The following is a 19,517-nucleotide window of genomic DNA, read 5'->3' as shown; positions in this document are numbered from 1 at the left end:
CTGGGACAGAGTATATAGGCGCAGGCCAAGGGCAAATTAAAGGGGGCGACCCCCTCCGAGACTCATGACTGGGAGTCGCGGGTAACTTCCACCCAGGATCTATTTTATTTTTCATATATTGAAAAATAATTTATGGAGTGGAATGTAACACACATTGTGTCAATTAAGAAACATACAAAATAAGAATAAAGGGGGGCGGAGAGGGCGCCCCACTACACTTATTTCATTTCTTCAATAATATGCACGGTTGAAATTCAATAAAGCAAATATTGTACTGTGGCATTTTACTAAGAACTACAGATATGGAGAAGTAAGAAGCTTAACGATCAGTGCAACGAGTGACTAAAATAGGGGCCACGAAAGATAGGCGATGGAAGATAGGAGGAGACGAAATATAAGGGGCAATGAAACATATGAGATGATAAAAGATTAGAGGCCGACGAAAGATAAGAGGCGATGAAAGATTAGAGGCCGACGAAAGATAGGAGGCGTTGAGGGGCAAGGGCGAACAACGATAAGGATGACGAAAGATCCGAAACACTATGTGCCTCCCTTCCATCGGGTATCGAACACGGGACTCCTTTATTACAAGGCGATGACGCTACCACCGCGCCATCTGGGTAGGGGAAGGCCCCATCAGTGGATGGAATAAATAAATTAAGCAATACTGATTTCACACTCTGATCTAGGAACGCAGAGAATTTACGGATAAGATTTGGACACATGAGCGTGAGAAGGCAAGATATCCACAGCAAAACAAATAAAATATGAAAACTGTTCCCAGGGACGAGCTATTCTCAATGTAGAAAGAAAGAAAAAGGTACCAATGTTTCCGCCCGGGATCGAACCGGGGACTTTGCGCGTGTGAGGCGCACGTGATAACCACTACACTACGGAAACAACTGGCAATAAGTAGTTGATCCCCTCTATTAATATGGCTGATTTTTGCAGACTAACGAGCGCATGTGTGACTTGGCGGGAGCAAGGGGGCGCTTGCCGCGAAAAATTACCGGATTATTAACATTTAAAGTTGAAGGTATTTTGTTAACCTCCGAGGAAATATGGAACAATAAAATAAAGAGTAATGATTTCTAAAAAAAAATTGACTTATTATTTAGCAGACTAGTCCGTTTCGATTCTGTCCCCTTCCCCAAATTTGTCCTATGTGAGGTTCTGGAATGAAAATCTTTGTATTTTCAGACTTTGGTAACTGGGAACATAGGCGTAACATGATGGGATTCCCCCCAAAATTTTCAGGTTTATTAACATTTACAAGTTTAGGGTACTTCTGTCAATCTCTTAGGACCTGAGAAGAGAAGTAATGACTAATTTTTATGATTTCGCAAGTTTAACAGTTATTTAGTTGCCTCCCAATTTTCCCCACTTTTGTCCCCGCACTATGCTAAACCTTATCCTTGCCCCCCCAGTTTTGACACCTTGCCCTCCTGGTTTTGGAACCGAATCGACGCCACTGCTAATTGTTAAACATTGTACAAAAGACACACTTTCCCAACATGGTCAAATTGACTTATCATTTGTTTTTGCTCTGTAGTGAGTAGTCTGTGGAGAATGCTCTCCAAGAAGGTTGTATTGTACCAAGAATGTAGCAATGTACATCGCGTCGCGGTCGTTCGCGTTGGACACTAATAAAGTGTTAATTAACTGTTAGCACGTGTTGTTACTCCTTGTACCAAGTTACGGAAATATCTGCGCTGAAGTTCAACAGGTTATGGGCCCAGCACGCTTCCACTGCGCCCGTGAAATTTGGTAGTTTGTCGGAGTGCAACAGTAAGTGTCGTCGTTCTTTGGAGTACAACATGAAGTGTCATGGCGTTGTGCTAAGCACAGGGGAGCACTTTACCTTCTTTTTTTTTTTTTTACCGGACTGGTGAGAGTTTTGCACTTTCGGAAGAAGCGTGTTTCGTTTGCTGCTGAAGATGGAGTTCAAGACAACAGTAGACAAGCTCGAAGGTGCAAAGAACTGGCCGAGATGGTCAGATTGTCAGAGCAGTTCTTCAATCAATCCAAAGATGCAGCGGAAGACATTGCAACATACATGTCCAAATTACAGAGAAATTTTCGTGAAATGAATGACGAAATGGAACGTCTCAAGAAGTCCAAGGTTCCAGAACTGCTTCTAATGAGTCGAATCATGTCTACCTTACCTAGTGAATATTTTGAATTCAAAAGTGTATGGGAATCAGTTCCAGTGGAAGAGCGTACTGTAGACAGGCTAACTGAACGACTTAGGCTAATTGAAATGAGACTTCCCAACAAGAGTAGTGACACAACAGCTTTTGTGGTGAAAAGTGATGATCCGAAGAAACACAAGAAACGTCCAGAAAAAGCGAAAAAGTGTTTTAAATGTCACAAGGTAGGCCATTTTGCCAAACAATGCAAGTTGGTGTTAAATAGATCTTCAACCAGTGGAAGTGAGCGTGTTCCAGAAGGAGGAGCCTTTGTGAGCTTTGAATCGAACTGTCCTGTTTCGGAAGTTTGGATTGCAGATAGTGGAAGCACAGCACATATGACTAACCGGAAGGACTACTTTCTACAGTACCAAAAATTCCCAGCACCAAAGGAATTACAGGTGGGAAATAAAGCCATCATATTAGCACATGGCAGTGGTATAGTGAATGTGGAAATGTTGGTCAATGGTAGGTGGCTGAAAAATCATCTTCGTGATGTGGGGTATGTGCCAAATATCAGTAAGAATTTATTTTCTGTGAACTCTACTACAAAAAGAGGTTTTCTATTCTGTGCAGACTCCATGAAATGTTTGCTAAAAAAGAATGGTAATGTACATGCATGGGGAAGTATTACTTTAAGTGGTTTGTACCAAATGCACATGCGTGCATTACCCCCCAAAAATCCTGGTGAAGGGCAGGGACCTGTAACGTAACGCAATTCATTGGTATTTGTCACCGTTCCGCGTTATTTCCGTACCGGGTACCGCGTACCGGCCCAAGTGCTGTGGACCGTTCCAAGGAAAATACCAGAACCTCTTGGTAAGGCGAACAGTAACGCTTCTGCTATACCGTTCCGTTCGTACCCGAGAGTGCTTCGGGGACGACAGCTTTGGGTACACAGAGTGAAACGTTAAAATACCCGTACCAGAAAGCATGGAACTTGTTCCTTATCTGAATGCCGGTTCCGTTACGGTACGTACCTCTCCTTAGAATCATACCGGTACAAATTCATGATGGGTATATCTGAACTTTAGGATCGGGTACAATTGTAACAAAACCTATTTTCAACAAATCAAATGGGTATTGAATGGGTCAGAAAATATATGTCACGTAACTTTTCATTTTAAAACTTTCATTGTTGAATTCTTGAAAAATCGATAAGAACTAATATTAATTGAGGTTGTAGGCAATAAAATATAAATTGTATATATATAAAATATGGAATCGTGAGATTTGTTATTAATAATGTTACTTATATATAACCAATACACGTAATATTGGGTGCAAGGTGAACATATTTAAAAAAAATATTTTCTAGCAAGATATTGAAAGTTCGACATGATGATAGTTTATGTAATTACCATCTATGTTACAGATCTGAAATTCGGGTTGACCTGGCATTGCCAATCAAAATTATTTTGGTAAAACTGGAAATTAGACGCCATATTGAAAAATGTCACTTCTTAAGATAGAGAAGTGAAATTCGGTTTGGTGGTAGATCTTGCTAATTAGTGCATGTTAAATCAACATGATTGTGGAAAACCGGAAGTTGATGGACGCCATATTGAAATATGTTACTTCTTAAGAAAGAGACGTGAAATTCGGTTTGACGGTAGCATATGCTAATTCGTGTATGGCAAATCAACATGATTGTGGAAAACCGGAAGTTGGTGGACGCCATATTGAAAAATGTTACTTCTTATGATAGAGAAGTGAAATTCGGTTTGGTGGTAAATCTTGCTAATTAGTGCATGTTAAATCAACATGATTGTGGAAAACCGGAAGTTGATGGACGCCATATTGAAAAACGTTACTTCTTAAGATAGAGAAGAGAAATTCGATTTGGTGGTAGCATATGCTAATTCGTGTATGGCAAATCAACATGATTGTGGAAAACCGGAAGTTCATGGACGCCATATTGAAAAATGTTACTTCTTATGATAGAGAAGTGAAATTCGGTTTGGGTTTGGTGGTAAATCTTGCTAATTAGTGCATGTTAAATCAACATGATTGTGGAAAACCGGAAGTTGATGCACGCCATATTGAAAAATGTTACTTCTTAAGATAGAGAAGTGAAATTCGGTTTGACGGTAGCTTATGTGAATTAGAGCATGGCAAATTGACATGATTGTGGACAACCGGAAGTTCATGGACGCCATATTGAAAAACGTTACTTCTTAAGATAGAGAAGTGAAATTCGATTTGGTGGTAGATCTTGCTGATTAGTGCATGTTAAATCAACATGATTGTGGAAAACCGGAAGTTGATGGACGCCATATTGAAAAATGCTATTCCTTAAGATATACGAGTGAAATTCGGTTTAATGGTAACTTATGGTAATTAGTGTATGGCAAATAAACATGATTGTGGAAAACCGGAAGTTGGTGGACGCCATATTGAAAAATGTGAAATTTGGTTTGATGGTAGATTATGGAAATTACAGCATGGAAAATCAACATGATTGTGGAAAACCGGAATTTGGTGGACGCCATATTGAAAAACGTTACTTCTTAAGAGGAGTGAAATTTGGTTTGATGGTAGCTTATGGGAATTAGAGCATGACAAATGAACATGATTCTGGAAAACCTGAGTTTGATGGAATTCATATTTAATATTTAATAAATAAAAACTAAATCGACACTCAAATGTATTTCTTTTTCAACATGGCGTCTATCAACTTCCAGTTTTACAGACAGCATATGCATTGTCCATGTTCGAATTAGTAAGCGCAATAATCTAACTGAATTTCACTTCTTCATCTTAATAAATTGCATTTTTCATTATTCCGTCCATCGACTTTCGGTTTTATAATATCATATAAATTGACCATGTTCTAATTAACATAAGCAATCACCAAAGGAAAGAGGAATATTAAAGTAAATTTTTCCGTTAACGTCCGGTTTTCCCTAATCATGTTGATTTCCAATGCAATAATATCCATAATATCATAAAACCGAATTTCACTCCTCTATCTTAAGAATTAACGTATTTCAATATGGCGTCCACCAACTTCCGGTTTTCCGGAATCACGTTGATTTGCCATGCTCTAATTCCCATAAGCTACCTTCAAGCCGAATTTCACTTCTCTATCTTAAGAAGTAACATTTTTCAATATGGCGTCCACCATCTTCCGGTTTTCTGGAATCACGTTGATTTGCCATGCTCTAATTCCCATAAGCTACCCTCAAGCCAAATATCACTTCTCTATCTTAAGAAGAAACATTTTTCAATATGGCGTCCATCAACTTCCGGTTTTCCACAATCATGTTGATTTGCCATGCTCTAATTCCCATAAGCTACCTTCAAGCCGAATTTCACTTCTCTATCTTAAGAAGTAACATTTTGCAATATGGCGTCCACCAACTTCCGGTTTTCCGGAATCACGTTGATTTGCCATGCTCTAATTCCCATAAGCTACCTTCAAGCCGAATTTCACTTCTCTATCTTAAGAAGTAACATTTTGCAATATGGCGTCCACCAACTTCCGGTTTTCAGGAATCACGTTGATTTGCCATGCTCTAATTCCAATAAGCTACCCTCAAGCCGAATTTCACTTCTCTATCTTAAGAAGTAACATTTTTCAATATGGCGTCCATCAACTTCCGGTTTTCCACAATCATGTTGATTTGCCATGCTCTAATTCCCATAAGCTACCTTCAAGCCGAATTTCACTTCTCTATCTTAAGAAGTAACATTTTGCAATATGGCGTCCACCAACTTCCGGTTTTCCGGAATCACGTTGATTTGCCATGCTCTAATTCCCATAAGCTACCTTCAAGCCGAATTTCACTTCTCTATCTTAAAAGTAACATTTTTCAATATGGCGTCCATCAACATCCGGTTTTCCACAATCATGTTTATTTGCCATGCTTTAATTCTTTAATTAGTATAAGCTATCGTTGAACCGAGTTTCACTCCTCTATCTTAAGAAGTAACATTTTTCAATATGGCGTCCATCAACTTCCGGTTTTCCACAATCATGTTGATTTAGCCGTGCTCTAATTAACATAATCTACCTTCAAACTCAATTTCACTTCTCTACCTATTTTAAAAGTAATGGGGCCTACTGCACATGTCTCCTAGTAACAGGTTGCCTGAATGACGAATATCGACCTTCTGCGCATGTCGTTGTAATTAGTATAATATACACGAGCTTGTTGAAACTAATTGTTTCTATTGTTAATAGTTTGCAGAGTGACGGTCTTCAAAATTTTTGCTTAGCTGATACCATTATTAACAAATTAATGAAAGATAAACTAGATAGCATTTATACATATTTTTCGGATAAATAAAATCCAGAAAGATCACGAATTACTTTTTTCTAAAGTTATTATAATTAGTTTTAAACAAAGAAGTGTATATTTATCGGTATTCCATTTGCTGCTGTGGAATGTTGATTGACAGTAAACTGTTATGATACGTACTGTAAGTTCCTGTTACAAATGTTACCCGCTTCATCCATTTCTATCCACGTACCGGTATTTTAATAACAGGCGCTGGTCATTGTGCTTCAGTACCGGTTACCAACTTGTGGTTCCATTTCGTACCCGGTAGCCACCGTTCAGGTACAGTATGTACGGGTACGATCGTACCCGTTCCATCAGAGACCCGTTCCACTCAGTACCTGAAGCGAATGGGTCGTTGAGTAACGGTACGCCTAATTTACCCAGGTTGTAGGTAGGTCCAATCTGTCCGGTACTGTGTGGAACGCCAATGCCATTGTAACGCATATCGATAGTTCCGTTCGTAACTTGACAGCGTTACAAGTTGGGTTACGTTACAGGTCCCTGAAGGGTGCTTAGTGTCAGCTTCCGATACATTGCAGCTGTGGCATGAAAGGTTTGTACACCAAGGTAAGTAACATGTTCGGAAGTTTCTAGTGCAGCACGGAATTGATGTAAAAACTGATGATCAGTTTTGTGAAGGCTGTGTGGTTGGCAAGCAACATCGTAAAAGTTTTGGACAGCGGGTTACTCGTGCAAAAAAACCAGGTGAAATAATCCATGCTGACGTGTGTGGACCAATGCAAACAAAATCATTGGGTGCTGCACTGTATTTTGTTTGTATATCAAGGATGACTTTTCGAAATTCCGACGTGTGTTTTTTCTGAAAAAAAATCTGAGGTTAGTGCAAGACTAAAACAGTTTTTAGCTGAAGTCAATGTTGTAGGTCATGTAGTAAAAGAATTGCTCACTGACTGTGGGAAGGAATTTGATAATGCGGAAGTGAAGGCTTTGTTGAAAAAAAAGGGGATCAATTTCAGAACCACCATGCCTTATACACCTGAACAGAATGGGGATGCAGAACGTGAGAACAGAACATTGGTTGAATCTGGACGCTCGATCTTGCATTCAAAAGGTCTTCCAGTGAAACTTTGGGCTGAAGCAGTGAATACTGCAACGTATGTTCTGAACAGAACTGGACCAACAACTGTAGAGAAGAAGACACCATATGAAAAGACTTACCAAGTGTAGATCATTTGAAAGTTTTCGGAACAGAGTGTTTTGTTCGTGTACCAAAGCAAAAGCGACAGAAATGGGACAAAAAGAGTAGTATAAAAGTATATAGGATAAGGACAGAATTTTTCAGAAAGGAAGAGCCCCTCTCATGCAGATTTGGCCATACTTAAAACTTGCTCAACATGCCCATATGAGTTTTTTGCTCTAGTGTGGAACTCTGCCTAACCCAAGGATTTTTCAGAAAAGAAGAGCTCTTCTCATGCAGATTTGCTACACTTAAAACTTGCTCAACATGTTCATATGAGTTTTTTGCTCTAGTGTAGCACCCTGCCTAACCCAAGGATTTTGTAAAAATGCCCTCGGGAATTTTTCAGAAAAGAAGAGCTCCCCTCAGATTGATTTGATGCACTTACAAAAGTTGCATCAGCCAGATTTTTGTCCATAAACTTGTCAAAAATTGATATTTTTTTTTGGCTACACCTGAAATTAAGCAAAACACCCACATACACACATATATACCCACACATATCCCCCCCTCACACACACACACACACACACACACACATATACACCCATACACACACACATGTAATGCAAGAGCTCTTGCATCATGCTGTGCAACAAATTATTATTCAGCAACAAATTATGATGCAAGAGCTATTGCATCATGCTGTGCAACAAATTATTATCCAATGCAACAAATTATTAGCCATGTATTGTTTTTTAATTGCTTAATTATGATATAATATGATGATGTGTTATATTTTGATTGGTTTATTTGTTTCAGAAGTTTTAATTTGTGCTTAGGGTATGTAAAGAGATTTTGTATTGCATCAGCCAGTATTGTGAGAGTGGCTGAGGGGAGCAGATGTGTTGTTACAGTCCTTCTCATACTTACAGGCCTGTTTGTTTTAATTTATATTTCTGGTATATTGAACAATATTTTGCCTGACATCCAGCTTGTTTATTGTAATCCACTCATATTTAGGGTCAGGCTTATATCTCTCCCAGCCTGTTATACAAAAAATCAATACATAACAAGGCTATTCTAGACATGCATGTCCGTGCAGGTATTTGCGGAGGGTCAGTTTAGATCAATATTTCTACTTGTGGGCTATTGGCCTTACAACTTGTCATAAGATAGTCATAGAGTTTTGATTTAAAACCCAAAAATTATATAATAAAACCGAGGATAAAAATTAATAATAATATTAATAATATTAATATTAAGTATATACACTAAATATACAAATCACACAGCTGAACCTAACTGATATTTTTATTAAGTATAAAGTTTTGAATTGAAGCCCAGAAAATCTTATATAATAAACAACAAGAAAAATGCCAAAACAAAAATATTGTGACCAATGCAATAAAAATATATTTAGCTCTAATTGGGCCAGACACCAAAAGATTTGTAACCCAGACAAATGCAGAACTCCCACAAAAATTTGCCCCAAATGCCATAGAAAATATAACATGCAATACTTCACATATACACATAAAGGTATTTGCTCTGCACAGTCATCAACATTGCCCCCACAACCATCTACATCTGGTCTGAAAAGGAAGCATGAAACACCTGTTAATGCTTCACCTGCAAAGCAGCCACGCTATGAACCTATCCATAGCAGTTTTAATGCCCAATTAAGAGATTATCGGTTTGTATCAGAGCCAAGATGTGGCATTGAGAATTTTTTGAACAGTATAAATTCTGATCTGCAGGCAATTCTAAATGCACAAAATGGCTCTTATAAGCTATCCCTCAAATTGTTTACACAATATAAGAAGCCAAATGGCACAAAATTTACACAGCCCCACATAACAGAAACTGTACCGGTATATTCAAATGCAAATTCGGACAGAATAATAAGCAGGTTGATGGAACAATTGAATATTAAACACTCTGAATTTGCAGCAAAAGAGTCTGGATGGAGCCTATGCGGATCTCCACACAAGTTATATGTTAATATTTCTGAATTCAGCCCATTACAAGGATCTACATATGTGCCATTACCTGCAAATATCAAAAACAAAAAAGTTGTGGTTAATATAAAAAATACCGACCAGAAATGCTTTTTGTGGTGTATTTTAGCTGCTTTGTATCCAGTTTCAAGCCATCCTGAGAGAATAACTTATTACAAACAACATGAACACAATTTTGATGAGGCAATGGAGGGTTTAGAATATCCAATGTCTGTTCAGAATATTGATAAATTTGAAAAATGGGCCAAGCATATCAATGGCAAACAATTATCTATTAATGTATTTATTTGTTCCACTGGCCGTGGCAATTGCTTGATAGAACCTCTCAGAATCAGTATAATTGATGATGAATCTGCTATTCCGATTGATTTGCTCTTAATTGAAGGGGATGGCACAAATCATTACACTCTGATACATAATCTTGAAGCTTTGGTGAGAACACAACTAGACAAATCCAATACAATATTTAAGTTGTGCAGAAGATGTTTAAGTGTATTTGATGGTAAAAAAATAATAAAAGGGGTTTGTAAAGTGAATGCAGAAATTGCCAAAAACAAGTTAATTGAGCATCTAAAATACTGTAAAAACCATAAACCTGTTCATATGGTGATGCCAATGCCAAGTGAAAATTGCAAATTCAAAAAGTTTGAAGCCTTGTTGGAACACCCAGCATATATTGTCTGTGATTTTGAATCAAACCTCAAACCTCTTGCATTCTGCAATCCAGATCCTGAAGAATCTTCAATTACACCATACCAGCTACATGAACCTTCCAGTTTTTGTTATATAGTTATACGGGATGGTGTAGCTAGTGAGCCACACTTATACATGGGACCAAATGCCATCAAAGAATTTGCAGATAGAATAGAAAATGAGTGCCGTGACATAGCATCTAATATTTTATTAAAATCAAAGCCTATGTTGCCTTTAACAGAGAAACAGATTGAAGATTTCAACAATGCAGAAAAATGCCCGGTATGTGATTCTGAATTTTCAGATACAAATATCAAGGTGAAACACCATTCTCATACAGATGGTAAATTCAAAATGGCCCTGTGTAATAGCTGTAATATTAAGATCAAGAGACCAAGATTTGTCCCCATATTTTGCCATGGAGCATCCAATTATGATTTTCATCATCTGATCAGGTACGAGGGGTTTGACAAGCAGAATTTAAATATTTTAGCTGAAAATGATGAGAAATATATATCTATTAGCAAAATAATTAAAGTTAATAGATATATATTTCTCATCATTTTCAGCTAAAATATTTAAATTCTGCTTGTCAAACCCCTCGTACCTGATCAGATGATGAAAATCATAATTGGATGCTCCATGGCAAAATATGGGGACAAATCTTGGTCTCTTGATCTTAATATTACAGCTATTACACAGGGCCATTTTGAATTTACCATCTGTATGAGAATGGTGTTTCACCTTGATATTTGTATCTGAAAATTCAGAATCACATACCGGGCATTTTTCTGCATTGTTGAAATCTTCAATCTGTTTCTCTGTTAAAGGCAACATAGGCTTTGATTTTAATAAAATATTAGATGCTATGTCACGGCACTCATTTTCTATTCTATCTGCAAATTCTTTGATGGCATTTGGTCCCATGTATAAGTGTGGCTCACTAGCTACACCATCCCGTATAACTATATAACAAAAACTGGAAGGTTCATGTAGCTGGTATGGTGTAATTGAAGATTCTTCAGGATCTGGATTGCAGAATGCAAGAGGTTTGAGGTTTGATTCAAAATCACAGACAATATATGCTGGGTGTTCCAACAAGGCTTCAAACTTTTTGAATTTGCAATTTTCACTTGGCATTGGCATCACCATATGAACAGGTTTATGGTTTTTACAGTATTTTAGATGCTCAATTAACTTGTTTTTGGCAATTTCTGCATTCACTTTACAAACCCCTTTTATTATTTTTTTACCATCAAATACACTTAAACATCTTCTGCACAACTTAAATATTGTATTGGATTTGTCTAGTTGTGTTCTCACCAAAGCATCAAGATTATGTATCAGAGTGTAATGATTTGTGCCATCCCCTTCAATTAAGAGCAAATCAATCGGAATAGCAGATTCATCATCAATTATACTGATTCTGAGAGGTTCTATCAAGCAATTGCCACGGCCAGTGGAACAAATAAATACATTAATAGATAATTGTTTGCCATTGATATGCTTGGCCCATTTTTCAAATTTATCAATATTCTGAACAGACATTGGATATTCTAAACCCTCCATTGCCTCATCAAAATTGTGTTCATGTTGTTTGTAATAAGTTATTCTCTCAGGATGGCTTGAAACTGGATACAAAGCAGCTAAAATACACCACAAAAAGCATTTCTGGTCGGTATTTTTTATATTAACCACAACTTTTTTGTTTTTGATATTTGCAGGTAATGGCACATATGTAGATCCTTGTAATGGGCTGAATTCAGAAATATTAACATATAACTTGTGTGGAGATCCGCATAGGCTCCATCCAGACTCTTTTGCTGCAAATTCAGAGTGTTTAATATTCAATTGTTCCATCAACCTGCTTATTATTCTGTCCGAATTTGCATTTGAATATACCGGTACAGTTTCTGTTATGTGGGGCTGTGTAAATTTTGTGCCATTTGGCTTCTTATATTGTGTAAACAATTTGAGGGATAGCTTATAAGAGCCATTTTGTGCATTTAGAATTGCCTGCAGATCAGAATTTATACTGTTCAAAAAATTCTCAATGCCACATCTTGGCTCTGATACAAACCGATAATCTCTTAATTGGGCATTAAAACTGCTATGGATAGGTTCATAGCGTGGCTGCTTTGCAGGTGAAGCATTAACAGGTGTTTCATGCTTCCTTTTCAGACCAGATGTAGATGGTTGTGGGGGCAATGTTGATGACTGTGCAGAGCAAATACCTTTATGTGTATATGTGAAGTATTGCATGTTATATTTTCTATGGCATTTGGGGCAAATTTTTGTGGGAGTTCTGCATTTGTCTGGGTTACAAATCTTTTGGTGTCTGGCCCAATTAGAGCTAAATATATTTTTATTGCATTGGTCACAATATTTTTGTTTTGGCATTTTTCTTGTTGTTTATTATATAAGATTTTCTGGGCTTCAATTCAAAACTTTATACTTAATAAAAATATCAGTTAGGTTCAGCTGTGTGATTTGTATATTTAGTGTATATACTTAATATTAATATTATTAATATTATTATTAATTTTTATCCTCGGTTTTATTATATAATTTTTTGGGTTTTAAATCAAAACTCTATGCCTATCTTATGACAAGTTGTAAGGCCAATAGCCCACAAGTAGAAATATTGATCTAAACTGACCCTCCGCAAATACCTGCACGGACATGCATGTCTAGAATAGCCTTGTTATGTATTGATTTTTTGTATAACAGGCTGGGAGAGATATAAGCCTGACCCTAAATATGAGTGGATTACAATAAACAAGCTGGATGTCAGGCAAAATATTGTTCAATATACCAGAAATATAAATTAAAACAAACAGGCCTGTAAGTATGAGAAGGACTGTAACAACACATCTGCTCCCCTCAGCCACTCTCACAATACTGGCTGATGCAATACAAAATCTCTTTATATACCCTAAGCACAAATTAAAACTTCTGAAACAAATAAACCAATCAAAATATAACACATCATCATATTATATCATAATTAAGCAATTAAAAAACAATACATGGCTAATAATTTGTTGCATTGGATAATAATTTGTTGCACAGCATGATGCAATAGCTCTTGCATCATAATTTGTTGCTGAATAATAATTTGTTGCACAGCATGATGCAAGAGCTCTTGCATTACATGTGTGTGTGTATGGGTGTATATGTGTGTGTATGTGTGTGTGTGTGAGGGGGGATATGTGTGGGTATATATGTGTGTATGTGGGTGTTTTGCTTAATTTCAGGTGTAGCCAAAAAAAAATATCAATTTTTGACAAGTTTATGGACAAAAATCTGGCTGATGCAACTTTTGTAAGTGCATCAAATCAATCTGAGGGGAGCTCTTCTTTTCTGAAAAATTCCCGAGGGCATTTTTACAAAATCCTTGGGTTAGGCAGGGTGCTACACTAGAGCAAAAAACTCATATGAACATGTTGAGCAAGTTTTAAGTGTAGCAAATCTGCATGAGAAGAGCTCTTCTTTTCTGAAAAATCCCCTTCGGGAATTTTTCCAAAATCCTTGGGTTAGGCAGAGTTCCACACTAGAGCAAAAAACTCATATGGGCATGTTGAGCAAGTTTTAAGTATGGCCAAATCTGCATGAGAGGGGCTCTTCCTTTCTGAAAAATTCTGTCCTTATCCTATATACTTTTATACTACTAAAAAGAGCATAAGGGTCTTCTGATTGGTTACTGTGATGAAAAAGATGGTTACCGCATCTGTAATCAGAAAACTGATAAAGTGTTGCTCAGTCGTGATGTTATTTTTTGCACAGAAACAATTTTGCCAGTAAAATAGTCTTTTGAAATTGTTTCACCAGAAAAATCAGTAATATTTGAATCTACTGTGGAAGAACCTGATAGCCCTGGTAGTGAGTCTACATACTATGATGATACAGGAAACAGATGCATCACCGGAGATGTAACTCGTGGAACTGAACCACGTTATGAATTGCGAGATCGTCAAAGTGTGCAGAAACCAGTGTGGCAAAATGGTTATGTGTTACAGATAGATTGCTTAGAACCGAGCTCATATAAAGATGCCATGTCATCAAGAAATGCTGCAGAGTGGAAATTAGCAATAGAAGATGAAATGCAGTCTTTGGCTAAGAACGATACTTAGATACTAATTGAACCTCCAAGCAATAAGAAAGTTATTGATAATCGGTGGGTTCTAAAAGTAAAGACCAAAGCAGATGGCAGTATCTACAGATTTAAAGCAAGACTGGTAGCAAAGGGTTATCTACAGAAGAGTGGAATTGATTACGATGAAACCTTTAGTCCAGTGGCTTGATTTGATACTGTACGAACTGTGCTGAGTGTTGCAGCTTGTGAAGGGTTGAGGTTAGCTCAATTTGATGTGAAAACAGCTTTTCTTTATGGTGAACTTGATGAGGAAATCTATATGTGTCAACCTGAAGGGTTTGATAACGGGACTGGTCGTGTGTGTAAGCTAAAAAGGAGTCTTTATGGACTGAAGCAAGCAACTCGTTGCTGGAATAGACGATTTGTGTATTTCATGTCGAAGCATGGTTTTACATGCAGCAAAGCTGATCCCAGTATGTTCATTCGTAAGAAAAATGGAAAGAAAATGATCGTAGCGATCTATGTGGATGATGGTTTGGTTGATGGCAATAATATTGAAGATATCAACAGTTTTCTCGGAACTCTAAAAGAAGAATTTGAAATTGTGGTTGGGTCATTAGATTGTTTCTTGGGCATACAAATAACACAAAAGGAAGATGGTTCTATTTTTGTATGTCAAGAAAACTATACAAAGAAAATTCTTGAGAAATTTCGCATGAGTGAAGCAAATGCTGTGTCAATACCTGCTGAAAAGGGAAGTGTAAATGCAGGGGAAGAAAACACACAGCAGTTAGTAGACATTAGTGTGCCTTACAGAGAAGCAGTTGGCAGCTTGATGTATCTGGCTACAGTCACTAGGCCAGATATCTCCTATGCTGTTGGATTAGTGTCGCAAGCATTGGACAGTCCAAGACTATCTGATTGGCAAGCAGTGAAACGAATTTTCAAGTATCTACGAGGAACCACTGCTTATGGAATATGCTACAATTCAAATCATAATCCTGGGATCCTGGAAGCCTTCAGTGATGCAGATTATGGTGGAGATCCAACAACAAGACGCTCAACAACTGGAGTTCTATGCAAGTATGCAGGTGGAGCGATATCCTGGATGAGCCGGAAGCAGAAGTCGGTTGCTCTATCAACAACAGAGGCTGAATTTGTGGCAGCCAGCGAGGGAGCGAAGGAAGTGATATGGCTAACAAGACTATTGGATGAGATCACTCATCTGACAGGAATGCCCACACTGCTGGTGGACAATGCTAGTGCTATTAAGTTAGTAAAAAATCCTGAATTTCATAAACGCTCAAAACATATTGCGGTGCGTTATTATTTTGTAAGAGAAAAGCTTCAGGAAAAAATGTTAAATGTGGAACACATTGATGCTGAAAGTCAGGTAGCAGACATTCTAACGAAAACATTAGCAAAAGTTAGGTTTGCTAAATTATGTGGCTTAATGGGAGTGGGAAATGAAAAGCAGTGTACTTATTGTTATGTTAAAGTGTAACAATGTTTTTTTTTATAAAGTGAAGCTTGTGAAAGTTGTTTTTGAGGGGAAGTGTTAAACATTGTACAAAAGACACTTTCCCAACATGGTCAAATTGCCTTATCATTTGTTTTTGCTCTGTAGTGAGTAGTCTGTGGAGAATGCTCTCCAAGAAGGTTGTATTGTACCAAGAATGTAGCAATGTACATCGCGTCGCGGTCGGTCGCGTTCGACACTAATAAAGTGTTAATTAACTGTTAGCACGTGTTGTTAATCCTTGTTCCAAGTTACGGAAATATCTGCGCTGAAGTTCAACAAGGGGAGTCGTGGATGACTTCCACCCAGGATCTATTTTATTTTTCATATATTGAAAAATAATTTATGGAGTGGAATGTAACACACATTGTGTCAATTAAGAAACATACAAAATAAGAATAAAGGGGGGCGGAGAGGGCGCCCCACTACACTTATTTCATTTCTTCAATAATATGCACGGTTGAAATTCAATACAGCAAATATTGTACTGTGGCATTTTACTAAGAACTACAGATATGGAGAAGTAGGAAGCTTAACGATCAGTGCAACGAGTGACTAAAATAGGGGTCACGAAAGATAGGCAATGGAAGATAGGAGGAGACGAAATATAAGGGGCGATGAAACATATGAGATGATAAAAGATTAGAGGCCGACGAAAGATAAGAGGCGATGAAAGATTAGAGGCCGACGAAAGATAGGAGGCGTTGAGAGGCAAGGGCGAACAACGATAAGGATGACGAAAGATCCGAAACACTATGTGCCTCCCCTCCATCGGGTATCGAACACGGGACTCCTTTATTACAAGGCGATGACGCTACCACCGCGCCATCTGGGTAGGGGAAGGCCCCATCAGTGGATGGAATAAATAAATTAAGCAATACTGATTTCACACTCTGATCTAGGAACGCAGAGAATTTACGGATAAGATTTGGACACATGAGCGTGAGAAGGCAAGAGATCTACAGCAAAACAAATAAAATATGAAAATTGTTCCCAGGGACGAGCTATTCTCAATGTAGAAAGAAAGAAAAAGGTACCAATGTTTCCGCCCGGGATCGAACCGGGGACCTTGCGCGTGTGATAACCACTTTTTTTCTTTTTTAATATTCTTTATTTTATGCAGTAGTGACTACTTACATGATCCTATGATAACATTACACATATATCAGATCTATATTACATAATTAGGTGTACTTACAAGAAAAGGGCCTGCAAAAAATTTGCATAGAGTGTTTTGCGGTTGGCTTGGTCCATCTGGTAATAATTCTCACTGAAGTGATATTGCAGCGAAATTTGTATTGACACTGAATTATGTCCTAAAATATAATAAATATATTGAGCTACTAAAAACTGGACCGCTCTTACTTTAGTAAGAGGGAAGAACACAAAATCTGGTAACAGTAAATGATCTACAGTAAATGTATCGGGCGATGTTCTACATATAGTACAAATGCATTTACGCAAATACTTCCATTGATCTACCGTTGCGGGACATGTTACGACGCGATGTCGTAAAGTGTCTTCAGCTTGATGACAATTGGAACATACAGCACTGTCAGTCATTTGGTATCGCCACTTTCGAGCACCAGTCGCAATGGCATCGTGAACCACTAGGTACCACAAAGATCGAACGCGGTTAGGAAGATGAGAGGCAGATATATTTCTCCATACGTTTGACCACACTACATTAGTTCGGAGAAGCACAATTCGTGGCTGGTGGTGTAACCTACAAGTCAATTGGTTATAAAAAAAAATCACTGTCATGCCTTCGACATCCATGTGAGGTGAACCGATTAGGAGATAGCAAAACTCGACAAGAGTTGTCCTCAAATAGTTGTAGTGGGAAGGGATCTTCCCTGGATAAATGGGTGTTCGCAGTTCCACTTCATCTATCAGGGTATGTAGTAATCTTGCTGTTAAACTATCAGGGTAGTGCAGAAGCAACTCAATGTTCCGTTGTAGAAACAAGGCCGAGGCTTGTCTCTCCACTTGGCGCAAGTTCAGTCCTCCGTTACTTACTGTGAGGCATAACGTTTCATGTGCGACATGAAACAAATGTGCATGCCATATGAAGCGCGTTATCATCTTTCGTACTTGCGCCGCGACTTTCGCAGGAACAGGCAAAACTTGCGCAGCATACCACAACTTCGATAATGCAAGCATGTTCACATACTGTATTCTAGAGCGTAAGGATAATTGTCTATAACGGTTCATGTTCAACACTGCCTGGATTTTTGGGAGAATAGTTGTAAAAGTTCTGGAGACAGTCTCTGTGATGGTCGTAGTGAAGTTTATTCCCAAAATTGTCACTTTATCTACAATGGGTATAGTTACAGGTTCAGTCCACAGAGTGGGGCTACACCCTAGGGGTAAGATTTTAGATTTCTTCTGGTTCAAACTAAGTCCCGTCTGCTTTCGTAACGTTTCAAGTACTGCCTCCATATGAGTCAAGTCTAGCCGATCTTTCACGATTACGGTCACATCATCTGCGTACGCACATATAATTTAAGGGCGATTCCCGCATAGGAGAGTGACACGTCCTTTCCTTTTTGCTTAAACGTTTATTGTTCAAATTATCGTTAGTATGTGATTATGTGGTATTTATTGTTTAGACCAATCACTGAAAATGTCGGGATATTGACTTACCGGTATGTACATATCTTGTAGTATTGGTTGACATGGGAATTACGATTGAGTTTTGTCTTTACATAAAAGTTTAAAAGAGTGATGATGTGAATTGCTAGTGTCAGCCAGTTGCTGGCAAAGTTTGAAGATACTGGATCTGTGGACGACAAGCCGCGACATGGACGTCCGAAAACAGAAACGGATGAGGGTACTGCTGTAGCGGTATTGGCATAATTTGCAAAGTCCCCAATCCGTAGCACACGGAAACTGGCGCTGGAAAGCGGTGTCAGCAGGGGTTCAATTCAAAGGATTGTACGTGACCACCACTGGCATCCGCATAAGATACAGCTGCAGCAGCACCTTAGTGAGGACGATCCAGACAGGCGTTTGAAGTTTTGTGAGTGGGCTATAGCACAACTGCAACGTGACCCTGCCGTCGGTAGCAAGATTCTGTTCAGTGATGAGGCTAATTTTTATGTGTCGTGGGAGGTGAATAAGCAAAATCTGCGGTACTGGTCACCCGAAAATCCACATTGGACAGATCCCAGCAAGGTGACGGGAGGAAGCTAATGGTGTGGTGTGGTACTTGGGGTTCCCGACTTGTTGGTCCATTTTTCATTGAGGGCTACTTGCTTCTGCTACGGGAGCAGATCTTACCATCCTTACTGTCCGGGGATTGTAGCCATCCTGAATGGTTCCAGCAAGATTGTGCTCCACCGCACTAAGGGATGATAGTCCGTCAGTACCTGGATTAACAATTCCCTCGCCACTGGATTGGTCGCCGAGGGACTGTGGAATGGCCTGCACGCTCACCTGACCTAACCTCTTGGGACACCTGAAAGCCATGGTGTATGCTACGAAAATCAGGGATCTGGCCCATTTGCGCACACGCATTGTGGTTACCGGTACTGCAATAACTCCTGATGTTCTTCAGTATGTGGTAAGGTCAT

At 38.5% G+C, this 19,517-nt stretch overlaps 1 non-coding gene across 1 annotated transcript; it reads right to left on the bottom strand.

Moving 5' to 3' along the window:
- Nucleotides 1–827: 827 nt before the first annotated feature.
- Nucleotides 828–900, bottom strand: TRNAV-CAC (transfer RNA valine (anticodon CAC)). Its single transcript has one exon. It is a non-coding gene; the product is annotated as a tRNA-Val (tRNA).
- Between the last annotated feature and the right edge of the window lie 18,617 nt (nucleotides 901–19,517).

Source organism: Lepisma saccharinum, chromosome 10 (assembly GCF_977018435.1).
Source record: "Lepisma saccharinum chromosome 10, izLepSacc3.1, whole genome shotgun sequence".
NCBI classification, from domain to species: Eukaryota; Metazoa; Arthropoda; class Insecta; order Zygentoma; family Lepismatidae; genus Lepisma; species Lepisma saccharinum.
This window is presented reverse-complemented; position numbering and strand designations above follow the sequence as displayed.